The following is a 15,380-nucleotide window of genomic DNA, read 5'->3' on the forward strand; positions in this document are numbered from 1 at the left end:
AATCTTAGCCAAAAGGCCGAGAAGCGATAAGCCCCAAGTGTTGATGTCCACGCCAAGCTCTTGGCACAAATCTCACTTGTTGTGGTACCCTGCTCGTAGGTGTGCATAACAATGGCTGCTGCTTATCACCTCCGCCCAAGCTCTCCTTTGTGGCGCTTGATTTCTGACCTAGACAGCTCTTTGACTTTCACATTTCATAAGGCTCAGCCATACAGCAAAGCCTGCCAAAAATATATTCAACTCATGTTTGTTCCTTTCCACGGAAGTCTTTAGTAAAAGGCGAAAGACTTGTGCGTTATGAAGAGAAACCAGAGTCAGCATGGCCTCTGTTGGAGAGCAGCAGAGGACTCCTCGGTCACAGTCACCACCTTCACGGTAGGCCTCTCTTTGCTTTCCGCATGTCAGATCCCAGTATGCAACATTCCCAACCCGCCCCATCTGCCAACCAAAATTATACACGCTTTATTACCTCCTGCCCTGACTACTGTGATTGGCTTTTAAGCCTGCCTAAGCAATACATCCCTGAACCACTTACATTCGCTCCAAAATGCTGACTCTGGTTTCTCACCAAGTCTCCCAGAAGGTCTTGAGTGAAAGCAAGTTTCCATTCTTGACAAATGCTTTAACTCAATTTGGAATCCAGTTCAAGCTCATTGTGACCCTGCATGGTCACGTCACTAAGCAGTGAGCCATCAGAGCGGTTTCACACACTTGTGTGTGCCAGGCCGTTACCTCAGTTTCATTGAGCCAGTGTAGAATTCACTTTTGATACGCGACAATTGTTTGAGTGTTTGGTTTTCTACAAGGTAAGAACAGAGTGCACCGTTCCCAGCGGCACTGCAATGCTAGGTCGATGCGTGGAGAGAAAGGAGCAAGCTCCAAATTACTGCCCCTCATGCCAAAAATCTGCTTAATATGTAGTCCTCATATAGAGGACATATCAGATATTAAACTGATAAGAACAGATACTACACTTGATCTTAGCCAAAAGGCCGAGAAGCGATAAGCCCCAAGTGTTGGATGTCCACGCCAAGCTCTTGGCACAAATCTCACTTGTTGTGGTACCCCGTTCGTAGGTGTGCATAACAATGGCTGCTGCTTATCACCTCCGCCCAAGCTCTCCTTTGTGGCGCTTGATTTCTGACCTAGACAGCTCTTTGACTTTTCACAATTTCATAAGGCTCAGCCATACAGCAAAGCCTGCCAAAAATATATTCAACTCATGTTTGTTCCTCTCCACGGAAGTCTTTAGTAAAGCGAAAGACTTGTGCGTTATGAAGAGAAACCAGAGTCAGCATGGCCCTCTGTTGGAGAGCAGCAGAGGAGCCTCTCGGTCACAGTCACCACCTTCACGGTAGGCCTCTCTTTGCTTTCCGCATGTCAGATCCCAGTATGCAACATTCCCAACCCGCCCCCATCTGCCAACCAAAATTATACACGTCTTTATTACCTCCTGCCCTGACTACTGTGATTGGCTTTTAAGCCTGCCTAAGCAATACATCCCTGAACCACTTACATTCGCTCCAAAATGCTGACTCTGGTTTCTCACCAAGTCTCCCAGAAGGTCTTGAGTGAAAGCAAGTTTCCATTCTTGACAAACGCTTCTAACTCAATTTGGAATCCAGTTCAAGCTCATTGTGACCCCTGCATGGTCACGCTACTAAGCAGTGAGCCATCAGAGCGGTTTCACACACTTGTGTGTGCCAGGCCGTTACCTCAGTTTCATTGAGCCAGTGTAGAATTCACTTTTGATACGCGACAATTGTTTGAGTGTTTGGTTTTCTACAAGGTAAGAACAGAGTGCACCGTTCCCAGCGGCACTGCAATGCTAGGTCGATGCGTGGAGAGAAAGGAGCAAGCTCCAAATTACTGCCCTCATGCCAAAAATCTGCTTAATATGTAGTCCTCATATAGAGGACATATCAGATATTAAACTGATAAGAACAGATACTACACTTGATCTTAGCCAAAAGGCCGAGAAGCCGATAAGCCCCAAGTGTTGATGTCCACGCTAAGCTCTTGGCACAAATCTCACTTGTTGTGGTACCCTGCTCAGAGGTGTGCATAACAATGGCTGCTGCTTATCACCTCCGCCCAAGCTCTCCTTGTGGCTTTGATTTCTGACCTAGACAGCTCTTTGACTTTTCACAATTTATAAGGCTCAGCCATACAGCAAAGCCTGCCAAAAATATTCAACTCATGTTTGTTCCTCTCCACGGAAGTCTTTAGTAAAGCGAAAGACTTGTGCGTTATGAAGAGAAACCAGAGTCAGCATGGCCCTCTGTTGGAGAGCAGCAGAGGAGCCTCTCGGTCACAGTCACCACCTTCACGGTAGGCCTCTCTTTGCTTTCCGCATGTCAGATCCCAGTATGCAACATTCCCAACCCGCCCCATCTGCCAACCAAAATTATACACGTCTTTATTACCTCCTGCCCTGACTACTGTGATTGGCTTTTAAGCCTGCCTAAGCAATACATCCCTGAACCACTTATATCTGCTCCAAATGCTGACTCTGGTTTCCACCAAGTCTCCAAGAAGGTCTTGAGTGAAAGCAAGTTTCCATTCTTGACAAACGCTTCTAACTCAATTTGGAATCCAGTTCAAGCTCATTGTGACCCCGCATGGTCACGCCACTAAGCAGTGAGCCATCAGAGCGGTTTCACACACTTGTGTGTGCCAGGCCATACCTCACTTTCATTGAGCCAGTGTAGAATTCACCTTTTGATACGCGACAATTGTTTGAGTGTTTGGTTTTCTACATGGTAAGAACAGAGTGCACCGCTCCCAGCGGCACTGCAATGCTAGGTCGATGCGTGAGAGAAAGGAGCAAGCTCCAAATTACTGCCCCTCATGCCAAAATCTGCTTAATATGTAGTCCTCATATAGAGGACATATCAGATATTAAACTGATAAGAACAGATACTACACTTGATCTTAGCCAAAAGGCCGAGAAGCGATAAGCCCCAAGTGTTGATGTCCACGCCAAGCTCTTGGCACAAATCTCACTTGTTGTGGTACCCCGTCGAAGGTGTGCATAACAATGGCTGCTGCTTATCACCTCCGCCCAAGCTCTCCTTTGTGGCGCTTGATTTCTGACCTAGACAGCTCTTTGACTTTTCACACTTCATAAGGCTCAGCCATACAGCAAAGCCTGCCAAAAATATATTCAACTCATGTTTGTTCCTCTCCACGGAAGTCTTTAGTAAAAGGCGAAAGACTTGTGCGTTATGAAGAGAAACCAGAGTCAGCATGGCCCTCTGTTGGAGAGCAGCAGAGGAGCCTCTCGGTCACAGTCACCACCTTCACGGTAGGGCTCCTCTTGCTTTCCGCATGTCAGATCCCAGTATGCAACATTCCCAACCCGCCCCATCTGCCAACCAAAATTATACACGTCTTTATTACCTCCTGCCCTGACTACTGTGATTGGCTTTTAAGCCTGCCTAAGCAATACATCCCTGAACCACTTACATTCGCTCCAAAATGCTGACTCTGGTTTCTCACCAAGTCTCCCTGAAGGTCTTGAGTGAAAGCAAGTTTCCATTCTTGACAAACGCTTCTAACTCAATTTGGAATCCAGTTCAAGCTCATTGTGACTCCTGCATGGTCACGCCAAGCAGAGAGCCAGAGGGTGTTTCACACACTTGTGTGTGCCAGGCCGTTACCTCAGTTTCATTGAGCCAGTGTAGAATTCACTTTTGATACGCGACAATTGTTTGAGTGTTTGGTTTTCTACAAGGTAAGAACAGAGTGCACCGGTTCAGCGGCACTGCAATGCTAGGTCGATGCGTGGAGAGAAAGGAGCAAGCTCCAAATTACTGCCCTCATGCCAAAAATCTGCTTAATATGTAGTCCTCATATAGAGGACATATCAGATATTAAACTGATAAGAACAGATACTACACTTGATCTTAGCCAAAAGGCCGAGAAGCGATAAGCCCCAAGTGTTGGATGTCCACGCCAAGCTCTTGGCACAAATCTCACTTGTTGTGGTACCCCGCTCAGAGGTGTGCATAACAATGGCTGCTGCTATCACCTCCGCCCAAGCTCTCCTTTGTGGCGCTTGATTTCTGACCTAGACAGCTCTTTGACTTTTCACACTTTCATAAGGCTCAGCCATACAGCAAAGCCTGCCAAAAATATATTCAACTCATGTTTGTTCCTCTCCACGGAAGTCTTTAGTAAAAGGCGAAAGATTAATGCGTTATGAAGAGAAACCAGAGTCAGCATGGCCCTCTGTTGGAGAGCAGAGAGGAGCCTCTCGGTCACAGTCACCACCTTCACGGTAGGCCTCTCTTTGCTTTCCGCATGTCAGATCCCAGTATGCAACATTCCCAACCCGCCCCCATCTGCCAACCAAAATTATACACGTCTTTATTACCTCCTGCCCTGACTACTGTGATTGGCTTTTAAGCCTGCCTAGCAATACATCCCTGAACCACTTACATTCGCTCCAAAATGCTGACTCTGGTTTCTCACCAAGTCTCCCAGAAGGTCTTGAGTGAAAGCAAGTTTCCATTCTTGACAAACGCTTCTAACTCAATTTGGAATCCAGTTCAAGCTCATTGTGACCCCGTGCATGGTCACGCCACTAAGCAGTGAGCCATCAGAGCGGTTTCACACACTTTTGTGTGCCGGCCGTTACCTCCGTTTCATTGAGCCAGTGTAGAATTCACTTTTGATACGACAATTGTTTGAGTGTTTGGTTTTCTACAAGGTAAGAACAGAGTGCACCGCTCCCAGCGGCACTGCAATGCTAGGTCGATGCGTGGAGAGAAAGGAGCAAGCTCCAAATTTCTGCCCCTCATGCCAAAAATCTGCTTAATATGTAGTCCTCATATAGAGGACATATCAGATATTAAACTGATAAGAACAGATACTACACTTGATCTTAGCCAAAAGGCCGAGAAGCGATAAGCCCCAAGTGTTGATGTCCACGCTAAGCTCTTGGCACAAATCTCACTTGTTGTGGTATCCCGTTCGTAGGTGTGCATAACAATGGCTGCTGCTTATCACCTCCGCCCAAGCTCTCCTTTGTGGCGCTTGATTTCTGACCCAGACAGCTCTTTGACTTTTCACAATCTCATAAGGCTCAGCCATACAGCAAAGCCTGCCAAAATATATTCAACTCATGTTTGTTCCTTCCACGGAAGTCTTTAGTAAAAGGCGAAAGACTTGTGCGTATGAAGAGAAACCAGAGTCAGCATGGCCCTCTGTTGGAGAGCAGCAGAGGAGCCTCTCGGTCACAGTCACCACCTTCACGGTAGGCCTCTCTTTGCTTTCCGCATGTCAGATCCCAGTATGCAACATTCCCAACCCGCCCCATCTGCCAACCAAAATTATACACGTCTTTATTACCTCCTGCCCTGACTACTGTGATTGGCTTTAAGCCTGCCTAAGCAATACATCCCTGAACCACTTACATTCGCTCCAAAATGCTGACTCTGGTTTCTCACCAAGTCTCCCAGAAGGTCTTGAGTGAAAGCAAGTTTCCATTCTTGACAAACGCTTCTAACTCAATTTGGAATCCAGTTCAAGCTCATTGTGACCCGTGCATGGTCACGTCACTAAGCAGTGAGCCATCAGAGCGGCTTCACACACTTGTGTGTGCCAGGCCGTACCTCAGTTTCATTGAGCCAGTGTAGAATTCACTTTTGATACGCGACAATTGTTTGAGTGTTTGGTTTTCTACAAGGTAAGAACAGAGTGCACCGCTCCCAGCGGCACTGCAATGCTAGGTCGATGCGTGGAGAGAAAGGAGCAAGCTCCAAATTTCTGCCCCCATGCCAAAATCTGCTTAATATGTAGTCCTCATATAGAGGACATATCAGATATTAAACTGATAAGAACAGATACTACACTTGATCTTAGCCAAAGGCCGAGAAGCGATAAGCCCCAAGTGTTGGATGTCCACGCCAAGCTCTTGGCACAAATCTCACTTGTTGTGGTACCCTGTCTCTAAGGTGTGCATAACAATGGCTGCTGCTTATCACCTCCGCCCAAGCTCTCCTTTGTGGCGCTTGATTTCTGACCTAGACAGTCTTTGACTTTTCACAATTTCATAAGGCTCAGCCATACAGCAAAGCTCACAAAAATATATTCAACTCATGTTTGTTCCTTCCACGGAAGTCTTTAGTAAAAGGCGAAAGACTTGTGCGTTATGAAGAGAAACCAGAGTCAGCATGGCCCTCTGTTGGAGAGCAGCAGAGGAGCCCTCTGTCACAGTCACCACCTTCACGGTAGGCCTCTCTTGCTTTCCGCATGTCAGATCCCAGTATGCAACATTCCCAACCCGCCCATCTGCCAACCAAAATTATACACGTCTTTATTACCTCCTGCCCTGACTACTGTGATTGGCTTTAAGCCTGCCTAAGCAATACATCCCTGAACCACTTACATTCGTCTCCAAAATGCTGACTCTGGTTTCTCACCAAGTCTCCCAGAAGGTCTTGAGGAAAGCAAGTTTCCATTCTTGACAAACGCTTCTAACTCAATTTGGAATCCAGTTCAAGCTCATTGTGACCCTGCATGGTCACGCCACTAAGCAGTGAGCCATCAGAGGTTTCACACACTTGTGTGTGCCAGGCCGTTACCTCAGTTTCATTGAGCCAGTGTAGAATTCACTTTTGATACGCGACAATTGTTTCAGTGTTTGGTTTTCACAAGGTAAGAACAGAGTGCACCGCTCCCAGCGGCACTGCAATGCTAGGTCGATGCGTGAGAGAAAGGAGCAAGCTCCAAATTTCTGCCCCCATGCCAAAAATCTGCTTAATATGTAGTCCTATATAGAGGACATATCAGATATTAAACTGATAAGAACAGATACTACACTTGATCTTAGCCAAAAGGCCGAGAAGCGATAAGCCCCCAAGTATTGGATGTCCACGCCAAGCTCTTGGCACAAATCTCACTTGTTGTGGTACCCCGTCTGAGGGTGTGTGCATAACAATGGCTGCTGCTTATCACCTCCACCCAAGCTCTCCTTTGTGGCGCTTGATTTCTGACCTAGACAGCTCTTTGACTTTCACAATTTCATAAGGCTCAGCCATACAGCAAAGCCTGCCAAAAATATATTCAACTCATGTTTGTTCCTCTCCACGGAAGTCTTTAGTAAAAGGGAAAGACTTGTGCGTAATGAAGAGAAACCAGAGTCAGCATGGCCCTCTGTTGGAGAGCAGCAGAGGAGCCTCTCGGTCACAGTCACCACCTTCACGGTAGGCCTCTCTTGCTTTCCGCATGTCAGATCCCAGTATGCAACATTCCCAACCCGCCCCCATCTGCCAACCAAAATTATACACGTCTTTATTACCTCCTGCCCTGACTACTGTGATTGGCTTTTAAGCCTGCCTAAGCAATACATCCCTGAACCACTTACATTCGCTCCAAAATGCTGACTCTGGTTTCTCACCAAGTCTCCCAGAAGGTCTTGAGTGAAAGCAAGTTTCCATTCTTGACAAACGCTTCTAACTCAATTTGGAATCCAGTTCAAGCTCATTGTGACCCGTGCATGGTCACGCCACTAAGCAGTGAGCCATCAGAGCGGTTTCACACACTTGTGTGTGCCAGGCCGTTACCTCAGTTTCATTGAGCCAGTGTAGAATTCACTTTTGATACGCGACAATTGTTTTAGTGTTTGGTTTTCTACAAGGTAAGAACAGAGTGCACCGTTCCCAGCGGCACTGCAATGCTAGGTCGATGCGTGGAGAGAAAGGAGCAAGCTCCAAATTTCTGCCCTCATGCCAAAATCTGCTTAATATGTAGTCCTCATATAGAGGACATATCAGATATTAAACTGATAAGAACAGATACTACACTTGATCTTAGCCAAAAGGCTAGAAGCGATAAGCCCCAAGTGTTGGATGTCCACGCTAAGCTCTTGGCACAAATCTCACTTGTTGTGGTACCCCGCTCGTAGGTGTGCATAACAATGGCTGCTGCTTATCACCTCCGCCAAGCTCTCCTTTGTGGCGCTTGATTTCTGACCTAGACAGCTCTTTGACTTTTCACAATTACACAAGGCTCAGCCATACAGCAAAGCCTGGCAAAAATATATTCAACTCATGTTTGTTCCTTCCACGGAAGTCTTTAGTAAAAGGCGAAAGACTTGTGCGTTATGAAGAGAAACCAGAGTCAGCATGACCCTCTGTTGGAGAGCAGCAGAGGAGCCTCTCGGTCACAGTCACCACCTTCACGGTAGGCCTCTCTTTGCTTTCCGCATGTCAGATCCCAGTATGCAACATTCCCAACCCGCCCCCATCTGCCAACCAAAATTATACACGTCCTTATTACCTCCTGCCCTGACTACTGTGATTGGCTTTAAGCCTGCCTAAGCAATACATCCCTGAACCACTTACATTCGCTCCAAAATGCTGACTCTGGTTTCTCACCAAGTCTCCCAGAAGGTCTTGAGTGAAAGCAAGTTTCCATTCTTGACAAACGCTTCTAACTCAATTTGGAATCCAGTTCAAGCTCATTGTGACCCCTGCATGGTCACGTCACTAAGCAGTGAGCCATCAGAGCGGTTTCACACACTTGTGTGTGCTAGGCCGTTACCTCAGTTTCATTGAGCCAGTGTAGAATTCACTTTTGATACGCGACAATTGTTTGAGTGTTTGGTTTTCTACAAGGTAAGAACAGAGTGCACCGCTCCCAGCAGCACTGCAATGCTAGGTCGATGCGTGGAGAGAAAGGAGCAAGCTCCAAATTACTGCCCTCATGCCAAAAATCTGCTTAATATGTAGTCCTCATATAGAGGACATATCAGATATTAAACTGATAAGAACAGATACTACACTTGATCTTAGCCAAAAGGCCGAGAAGCGATAAGCCCCAAGTATTGGATGTCCACGCCAAGCTCTTGGCACAAATCTCACTTGTTGTGGTACCCTGTCTGAGGTGTGTATAACAATGGCTGCTGCTTATCACCTCCGCCAAAGCTCTCCTTTGTGGCGCTTGATTTCTGACCTAGACAGCTCTTTGACTTTTCACATCTCATAAGGCTCAGCCATACAGCAAAGCCTGCCAAAAATATATTCAACTCATGTTTGTTCCTCTCCACGGAAGTCTTTAGTAAAAGGCGAAAGACTTGTGCGTTATGAAGAGAAACCAGAGTCAGCATGGCCCTCTGTTGGAGAGCAGCAGAGGAGCCTCTCGGTCACAGTCACCACCTTCACGGTAGGCCTCTCTTTGCTTTCCGCATGTCAGATCCCAGTATGCAACATTCCCAACCCGCCCCCATCTGCCAACCAAAATTATACACGTCTTTATTACCTCCTGCCCTGACTACTGTGATTGGCTTTTAAGCCTGCCTAAGCAATACATCCCTGAACCACTTACATTCGCTCCAAAATGCTGACTCTGGTTTCTCACCAAGTCTCCCAGAAGGTCTTGAGTGAAAGCAAGTTTCCATTCTTGACAAACGCTTCTAACTCAATTTGAATCCAGTTCAAGCTCATTGTGACCCTGCATGGTCACGTCACTAAGCAGTGAGCCATCAGAGCGGTTTCACACACTTGTGTGTGCCAGGCCGTTACCTCACTTTCATTGAGCCAGTGTAGAATTCACTTTTGATACGCGACAATTGTTTGAGTGTTTGGTTTTCTACAAGGTAAGAACAGAGTGCACCGTTCCCAGCGGCACTGCAATGCTAGGTCGATGCGTGGAGAGAAAGGAGCAAGCTCCAAATTTCTGCCCCTCATGCCAAAAATCTGCTTAATATGTAGTCCTCATATAGAGGACATATCAGATATTAAACTGATAAGAACAGATACTACACTTGATCTTAGCCAAAAGGCCGAGAAGCGATAAGCCCCAAGTGTTGGATGTCCACGCCAAGCTCTTGGCACAAATCTCACTTGTTGTGGTACCCTGTTCGTAGGTGTGTGCATAACAATGGCTGCTGCTTATCACCTCCGCCCAAGCTCTCCTTTGTGGCGCTTGATTTCTGACCTAGACAGCTCTTTGACTTTTCACACTTCATAAGGCTCAGCCATACAGCAAAGCCTGCCAAAATATATTCAACTCATGTTTGTTCCTCTCCACGGAAGTCTTTAGTAACAGGCGAAAGGCTTGTGCGTTATGAAGAGAAACCAGAGTCAGCATGGCCCTCTGTTGGAGAGCAGCAGAGGAGCCTCTCGGTCACAGTCACCACCTTCACGGTAGGCCTCTCTTTGCTTTCCGCATGTCAGATCCCAGTATGCAACATTCCCAACCCGCCCCCATCTGCCAACCAAAATTATACACGTCTTTATTACCTCCTGCCCTGACTACTGTGATTGGCTTTTAAGCCTGCCTAAGCAATACATCCCTGAACCACTTACATTCGCTCCAAAATGCTGACTCTGGTTTCTCACCAAGTCTCCCAGAAGGTCTTGAGTGAAAGCAAGTTTCCATTCTTGACAAACGCTTCTAACTCAATTTGAATCCAGTTCAAGCTCATTGTGACCCCTGCATGGTCACGTCACTAAGCAGTGAGCCATCAGAGCGGTTTCACACACTTGTGTGAGCCAGTGTACCTCACTTTCATTGAGCCAGTGTAGAATTCACTTTTGATACGCGACAATTGTTTGAGTGTTTGGTTTTCTACAAGGTAAGAACAGAGTGCACCGCTCCCAGCGGCACTGCAATGCTAGGTCGATGCGTGAGAGAAAGGAGCAAGCTCCAAATTTCTGCCCTCATGCCAAAAATCTGCTTAATATGTAGTCCCCATATAGAGGACATATCAGATATTAAACTGATAAGAACAGATACTACACTTGATCTTAGCCAAAAGGCCTAGAGAAGCGATAAGCCCCAAGTATTGGATGTCCACGCCAAGCTCTTGGCACAAATCTCACTTGTTGTGGTACCCGTCTGTAGGTGTGCATAACAATGGCTGCTGCTTATCACCTCCGCCCAAGCTCTCCTTTGTGGCGCTTGATTTCTGACCTAGACAGCTCTTTGACTTTTCACAATTTCATAAGGCTCAGCCATACAGCAAAGCCTGCCAAAATATATTCAACTCATGTTTGTTCCTCTCCACGGAAGTCTTTAGTAAAAGGCGAAAGACTTGTGCGTTATGAAGAGAAACCAGAGTCAGCATGGCCTCTGTTGGAGAGCAGCAGAGGAGCCTCTCGGTCACAGTCACCACCTTCACGGTAGGCCTCTTTGCTTTCCGCATGTCAGATCCCAGTATGCAACATTCCCAACCCGCCCCCATCTGCCAACCAAAATTATACACGTCTTTATTACCTCCTGCCCTGACTACTGTGATTGGCTTTTAAGCCTGCCTAAGCAATACATCCCTGAACCACTTACATTCGCTCCAAAATGCTGACTCTGGTTTCTCACCAAGTCTCCCAGAAGGTCTTGAGTGAAAGCAAGTTTCCATTCTTGACAAATGCTTCTAACTCAATTTGGAATCCAGTTCAAGCTCATTGTGACCCCGTGCATGGTCACGTCACAAAGCAGTGAGCCATCAGAGCGGTTTCACACACTTGTGTGTGCCAGGCCGTTACCTCAGTTTCATTGAGCCAGTGTAGAATTCACTTTTGATACGCGACAATTGTTTGAGTGTTTGGTTTTCTACAAGGTAAGAACAGAGTGCACCGGTTCCCAGCGGCACTGCAATGCTAGGTCGATGCGTGGAGAGAAAGGAGCAAGCTCCAAATTACTGCCCTCATGCCAAAAATCTGCTTAATATGTAGTCCTCATATAGAGGACATATCAGATATTAAACTGATAAGAACAGATACTACACTTGATCTTAGCCAAAAGGCCGAGAAGCGATAAGCCCCAAGTGTTGGATGTCCACGCCAAGCTCTTGGCACAAATCTCACTTGTTGTGGTACCCCGTCTCAGGTGTGCATAACAATGGCTGCTGCTTATCACCTCCGCCTAAACTCTCCTTTGTGGCGTTGATTTCTGACCTAGACAGCTCTTTGACTTTTCACAATCTCATAAGGCTCAGCCATACAGCAAAGCCTGCCAAAAATATATTCAACTCATGTTTGTTCCTCTCGACGGAAGTCTTTAGTAAAGGCGAAAGACTTGTGCGTTATGAAGAGAAACCAGAGTCAGCATGGCCCTCTGTTGAGAGCAGCAGAGGAGCCTCTCGGTCACAGTCACCACCTTCACGGGTAGCCTCTCTTTGCTTTCCGCATGTCAGATCCCAGTATGCAACATTCCCAACCCGCCCCATCTGCCAACCAAAATTATACACGTTTATTACCTCCTGCCCTGACTACTGTGATTGGCTTTTAAGCCTGCCTAAGCAATACATCCCTGAACCACTTACATTCGCTCCAAAATGCTGACTCTGGTTTCTCACCAAGTCTCCCAGAAGGTCTTAGAGTGCAAGTTTCCATTCTTGACAAACGCTTCTAACTCAATTTGGAATCCAGTTCAAGCTCATTGTGACCCCGTGCATGGTCACGCCACTAAGCAGTGAGCCATCAGAGCGAGCACACACTTTGTGTCGCCAAGGCCGTTACCTCACTTTCATTGAGCCAGTGTAGAATTCACTTTTGATACGCGACAATTGTTTGAGTGTTTGGTTTTCTACAAGGTAAGAACAGAGTGCACCGTTCCCAGCGACTGCAATGCTAGGTCGATGCGTGGAGAGAAAGGAGCAAGCTCCAAATTACTGCCCCTCATGCCAAAAATCTGCTTAATATGTAGTCCTCATATAGAGGACATATCAGATATTAAACTGATAAGAACAGATACTACACTTGATCTTAGCCAAAAGGCCGAGAAGCGATAAGCCCCAAGTGTTGGATGTCCACGCCAAGCTCTTGGCACAAATCTCACTTGTTGTGGTACCCCGTTCAGAGGTGTGCATAACAATGGCTGCTGCTTATCACCTCCGCCCAAGCTCTCCTTTGTGGCGCTTGATTTCTGACCTAGACAGCTCTTTGACTTTTCACAATTTCATAAGGCTCAGCCATACAGCAAAGCCTGCCAAAAATATATTCAACTCATGTTTGTTCCTCTCCACGGAAGTCTTTAGTAAAAGGCGAAAGACTTGTGCGTTATGAAGAGAAACCAGAGTCAGCATGGCCCTCTGTTGGAGAGCAGCAGAGGAGCCTCTCGGTCACAGTCACCACCTTCACGGTAGGCCTCTCTTGCTTTCCGCATGTCAGATCCCAGTATGCAACATTCCAAACCGCTCCCATCTGCCAACCAAAATTATACACGCCTTTATTACCTCCTGCCCTGACTACTGTGATTGGCTTTAAGCCTGCCTAAGCAATACATCCCTGAACCACTTACATTCGCTCCAAAATGCTGACTCTGGTTTCTCACCAAGTCTCCCAGAAGGTCTTGAGTGAAAGCAAGTTTCCATTCTTGACAAACGCTTCTAACTCAATTTGGAATCCAGTTCAAGCCTCATTGTGACCCCTGCATGGTCACGCCACTAAGCAGTGAGCCATCAGAGCGGTTTCACACACTTGTGTGTGCCAGGCCGTTACCTCACTTTCATTGAGCCAGTGTAGAATTCACTTTGATACGCGACAATTGTTTGAGTGTTTGGTTTTCACAAGGTAAGAACAGAGTGCACCGTCCCAGCAGCACTGCAATGCTAGGTCGATGCGAGGAGAGAAAGGAGCAAGCTCCAAATTACTGCCCTCATGCCAAAATCTGCTTAATATGTAGTCCTCATATAGAGGACATATCAGATATTAAACTGATAAGAACAGATACTACACTTGATCTTAGCCAAAAGGCCGAGAAGCGATAAGCCCCAAGTGTTGGATGTCCACGCCAAGCTCTTGGCACAAATCTCACTTGTTGTGGTACCTCGCTCAGTAGGTGTGCATAACAATGGCTGCTGCTTATCACCTCCGCCCAAGCTCTCCTTTGTGGCGCTTGATTTCTGACCTAGACAGCTCTCTTTTGACTTTCACAATTTCATAAGGCTCAGCCATACAGCAAAGCCTGCCAAAATATATTCAACCATGTTTGTTCCTCTCCACGGAAGTCTTTAGTTAAAGGCGAAAGACTTGTGCGTGAAGAGAAACCAGAGTCAGCATGGCCCTCTGTTGGAGAGCAGCAGAGGAGCCTCTCGGTCACAGTCACCACCTTCACGGTAGGCCTTCTTTGCTTTCCGCATGTCAGATCCCAGTATGCAACATTCCCAACCCGCCCCATCTGCCAACCAAAATTATACACGTCTTTATTACCTCCTGCCCTGACTACTGTGATTGGCTTTTAAGCCTGCCTAAGCAATACATCCCTGAACCACTTACATCCGCTCCAAAATGCTGACTCTGGTTTCTCACCAAGTCTCCCAGAAGGTCTTGAGTGAAAGCAAGTTTCCATTCTTGACAAACGCTTCTAACTCAATTTGAATCCAGTTCAAGCTCATTGTGACTCCCGTGCATGGTCACGCCACTAAGCAGTGAGCCATCAGAGCGGTTTCACACACTTGTGTGTGCCAGGCCGATACCTCAGTTTCATTGAGCCAGTGTAGAATTCACTTTTAGATACGCGACAATTGTTTGAGTGTTTGGTTTTCTACAAGGTAAGAACAGAGTGCACCGTCCCAGCGGCACTGCAATGCTAGGTCGATGCGTGAGAGAAAGGAGCAAGCTCCAAATTTCTGCCCTCATGCCAAAAATCTGCTTAATATGTAGTCCTCATATAGAGGACATATCAGATATTAAACTGATAAGAACAGATACTACACTTGATCTTAGCCAAAAGGCCGAGAAGCGATAAGCCCAAGTGTTGGATGTCCACGCCAAGCTCTTGGCACAAATCTCACTTGTTGTGGTACCCCTGCTCGAAGGTGTGCATAACAATGGCTGCTGCTTATCACCTCCGCCCAAGCTCTCCTTTGTGGCGCTTGATTTCTGACCTAGACAGCTCTTTGACTTTTCACAATTTCATAAGGCTCAGCCATACAGCAAAGCCTGCCAAAATATATTCAACTCATGTTTGTTCCTCTCCACGGAAGTCTTTAGTAAAAGGCTAAAGACTTGTGCGTTATGAAGAGAAACCAGAGTCAGCATGGCCCTCTGTTGGAGAGCAGCAGAGGAGCCTCTCGGTCACAGTCACCATTCACGGTAGGCCTCCTCTTTGCTTTCCATGTCAGATCCCAGTATGCAACATTCCCAACCCGCCCCATCTGCCAACCAAAATTATACACGTCTTTATTACTCCTGCCCTGACTACTGTGATTGGCTTTTAAGCCTGCCTAAGCACATCCCTGAACCACTTACATTCGCTCCAAAATGCTGACTCTGGTTTCTCACCAAGTCTCCCAGAAGGTCTTGAGTGAAAGCAAGTTTCCATTCTTGACAAACGCTTCAAACCCAATTTGGAATCCAGTTCAAGCTCATTGTGACCCCGCATGGTCACGTTACTAAGCAGTGAGCCATCAGAGCGGTTTCCACACTTGT

The 15,380-nt window shown here is 46.8% G+C and overlaps 30 non-coding genes and 1 pseudogene across 30 annotated transcripts; all 31 read right to left on the reverse strand.

Annotated features, from left to right (window-relative positions):
* Window positions 1-204: 204 nt before the first annotated feature.
* On the reverse strand, window positions 205-317 carry LOC124853272. Its single transcript, XR_007033615.1, has one exon. It is a non-coding gene; the product is annotated as a U5 spliceosomal RNA (small nuclear RNA).
* Window positions 318-812: 495 nt separating this feature from the next.
* On the reverse strand, window positions 813-1,004 carry LOC124853231. Its single transcript, XR_007033574.1, has one exon. It is a non-coding gene; the product is annotated as a U2 spliceosomal RNA (small nuclear RNA).
* Window positions 1,005-1,183: 179 nt separating this feature from the next.
* LOC124853532 lies at window positions 1,184-1,294 on the reverse strand. Its single transcript, XR_007033874.1, has one exon. It is a non-coding gene; the product is annotated as a U5 spliceosomal RNA (small nuclear RNA).
* A 501-nt stretch (window positions 1,295-1,795) lies between these two features.
* LOC124853931 lies at window positions 1,796-1,986 on the reverse strand. Its single transcript, XR_007034247.1, has one exon. It is a non-coding gene; the product is annotated as a U2 spliceosomal RNA (small nuclear RNA).
* Window positions 1,987-2,162: 176 nt separating this feature from the next.
* Window positions 2,163-2,271, reverse strand: LOC124853605. Its single transcript, XR_007033945.1, has one exon. It is a non-coding gene; the product is annotated as a U5 spliceosomal RNA (small nuclear RNA).
* A 497-nt stretch (window positions 2,272-2,768) lies between these two features.
* LOC124854170 lies at window positions 2,769-2,958 on the reverse strand. The gene has a single exon (XR_007034418.1). It is a non-coding gene; the product is annotated as a U2 spliceosomal RNA (small nuclear RNA).
* A 176-nt stretch (window positions 2,959-3,134) lies between these two features.
* Window positions 3,135-3,247, reverse strand: LOC124853180. The gene has a single exon (XR_007033523.1). It is a non-coding gene; the product is annotated as a U5 spliceosomal RNA (small nuclear RNA).
* A 495-nt stretch (window positions 3,248-3,742) lies between these two features.
* On the reverse strand, window positions 3,743-3,932 carry LOC124854191. Its single transcript, XR_007034438.1, has one exon. It is a non-coding gene; the product is annotated as a U2 spliceosomal RNA (small nuclear RNA).
* Window positions 3,933-4,110: 178 nt separating this feature from the next.
* LOC124853442 lies at window positions 4,111-4,223 on the reverse strand. The gene has a single exon (XR_007033785.1). It is a non-coding gene; the product is annotated as a U5 spliceosomal RNA (small nuclear RNA).
* A 497-nt stretch (window positions 4,224-4,720) lies between these two features.
* Window positions 4,721-4,912, reverse strand: LOC124853074. The gene has a single exon (XR_007033467.1). It is a non-coding gene; the product is annotated as a U2 spliceosomal RNA (small nuclear RNA).
* Window positions 4,913-5,090: 178 nt separating this feature from the next.
* LOC124853642 lies at window positions 5,091-5,200 on the reverse strand. The gene has a single exon (XR_007033982.1). It is a non-coding gene; the product is annotated as a U5 spliceosomal RNA (small nuclear RNA).
* Window positions 5,201-5,698: 498 nt separating this feature from the next.
* LOC124854192 lies at window positions 5,699-5,887 on the reverse strand. The gene has a single exon (XR_007034439.1). It is a non-coding gene; the product is annotated as a U2 spliceosomal RNA (small nuclear RNA).
* A 175-nt stretch (window positions 5,888-6,062) lies between these two features.
* Window positions 6,063-6,177, reverse strand: LOC124853382. Its single transcript, XR_007033725.1, has one exon. It is a non-coding gene; the product is annotated as a U5 spliceosomal RNA (small nuclear RNA).
* Window positions 6,178-6,669: 492 nt separating this feature from the next.
* On the reverse strand, window positions 6,670-6,858 carry LOC124854153. Its single transcript, XR_007034401.1, has one exon. It is a non-coding gene; the product is annotated as a U2 spliceosomal RNA (small nuclear RNA).
* Window positions 6,859-7,039: 181 nt separating this feature from the next.
* On the reverse strand, window positions 7,040-7,151 carry LOC124853477. Its single transcript, XR_007033819.1, has one exon. It is a non-coding gene; the product is annotated as a U5 spliceosomal RNA (small nuclear RNA).
* Window positions 7,152-7,651: 500 nt separating this feature from the next.
* On the reverse strand, window positions 7,652-7,840 carry LOC124854205. The gene has a single exon (XR_007034451.1). It is a non-coding gene; the product is annotated as a U2 spliceosomal RNA (small nuclear RNA).
* A 178-nt stretch (window positions 7,841-8,018) lies between these two features.
* Window positions 8,019-8,130, reverse strand: LOC124853486. The gene has a single exon (XR_007033827.1). It is a non-coding gene; the product is annotated as a U5 spliceosomal RNA (small nuclear RNA).
* Window positions 8,131-8,630: 500 nt separating this feature from the next.
* LOC124853187 lies at window positions 8,631-8,821 on the reverse strand. Its single transcript, XR_007033530.1, has one exon. It is a non-coding gene; the product is annotated as a U2 spliceosomal RNA (small nuclear RNA).
* Window positions 8,822-8,998: 177 nt separating this feature from the next.
* On the reverse strand, window positions 8,999-9,111 carry LOC124853181. The gene has a single exon (XR_007033524.1). It is a non-coding gene; the product is annotated as a U5 spliceosomal RNA (small nuclear RNA).
* A 499-nt stretch (window positions 9,112-9,610) lies between these two features.
* LOC124852846 lies at window positions 9,611-9,802 on the reverse strand. Its single transcript, XR_007033267.1, has one exon. It is a non-coding gene; the product is annotated as a U2 spliceosomal RNA (small nuclear RNA).
* A 180-nt stretch (window positions 9,803-9,982) lies between these two features.
* On the reverse strand, window positions 9,983-10,094 carry LOC124853573. Its single transcript, XR_007033914.1, has one exon. It is a non-coding gene; the product is annotated as a U5 spliceosomal RNA (small nuclear RNA).
* A 497-nt stretch (window positions 10,095-10,591) lies between these two features.
* On the reverse strand, window positions 10,592-10,783 carry LOC124854194. The gene has a single exon (XR_007034441.1). It is a non-coding gene; the product is annotated as a U2 spliceosomal RNA (small nuclear RNA).
* A 178-nt stretch (window positions 10,784-10,961) lies between these two features.
* Window positions 10,962-11,073, reverse strand: LOC124853286. The gene has a single exon (XR_007033629.1). It is a non-coding gene; the product is annotated as a U5 spliceosomal RNA (small nuclear RNA).
* A 499-nt stretch (window positions 11,074-11,572) lies between these two features.
* LOC124853619 lies at window positions 11,573-11,764 on the reverse strand. The gene has a single exon (XR_007033959.1). It is a non-coding gene; the product is annotated as a U2 spliceosomal RNA (small nuclear RNA).
* Window positions 11,765-11,941: 177 nt separating this feature from the next.
* LOC124853599 lies at window positions 11,942-12,053 on the reverse strand. The gene has a single exon (XR_007033939.1). It is a non-coding gene; the product is annotated as a U5 spliceosomal RNA (small nuclear RNA).
* Window positions 12,054-12,547: 494 nt separating this feature from the next.
* On the reverse strand, window positions 12,548-12,737 carry LOC124854124. The gene has a single exon (XR_007034373.1). It is a non-coding gene; the product is annotated as a U2 spliceosomal RNA (small nuclear RNA).
* A 179-nt stretch (window positions 12,738-12,916) lies between these two features.
* On the reverse strand, window positions 12,917-13,029 carry LOC124853182. Its single transcript, XR_007033525.1, has one exon. It is a non-coding gene; the product is annotated as a U5 spliceosomal RNA (small nuclear RNA).
* Window positions 13,030-13,526: 497 nt separating this feature from the next.
* LOC124854209 lies at window positions 13,527-13,715 on the reverse strand. The gene has a single exon (XR_007034455.1). It is a non-coding gene; the product is annotated as a U2 spliceosomal RNA (small nuclear RNA).
* Window positions 13,716-13,897: 182 nt separating this feature from the next.
* On the reverse strand, window positions 13,898-14,005 carry LOC124853823 (annotated as a pseudogene).
* Window positions 14,006-14,506: 501 nt separating this feature from the next.
* LOC124854107 lies at window positions 14,507-14,695 on the reverse strand. Its single transcript, XR_007034356.1, has one exon. It is a non-coding gene; the product is annotated as a U2 spliceosomal RNA (small nuclear RNA).
* Window positions 14,696-14,874: 179 nt separating this feature from the next.
* Window positions 14,875-14,986, reverse strand: LOC124853341. Its single transcript, XR_007033684.1, has one exon. It is a non-coding gene; the product is annotated as a U5 spliceosomal RNA (small nuclear RNA).
* Window positions 14,987-15,380: the final 394 nt, after the last annotated feature.

The sequence above is a fragment of the Hippoglossus stenolepis genome, chromosome 10, assembly GCF_022539355.2.
Source record: "Hippoglossus stenolepis isolate QCI-W04-F060 chromosome 10, HSTE1.2, whole genome shotgun sequence".
Taxonomy (NCBI): domain Eukaryota; kingdom Metazoa; phylum Chordata; class Actinopteri; order Pleuronectiformes; family Pleuronectidae; genus Hippoglossus; species Hippoglossus stenolepis.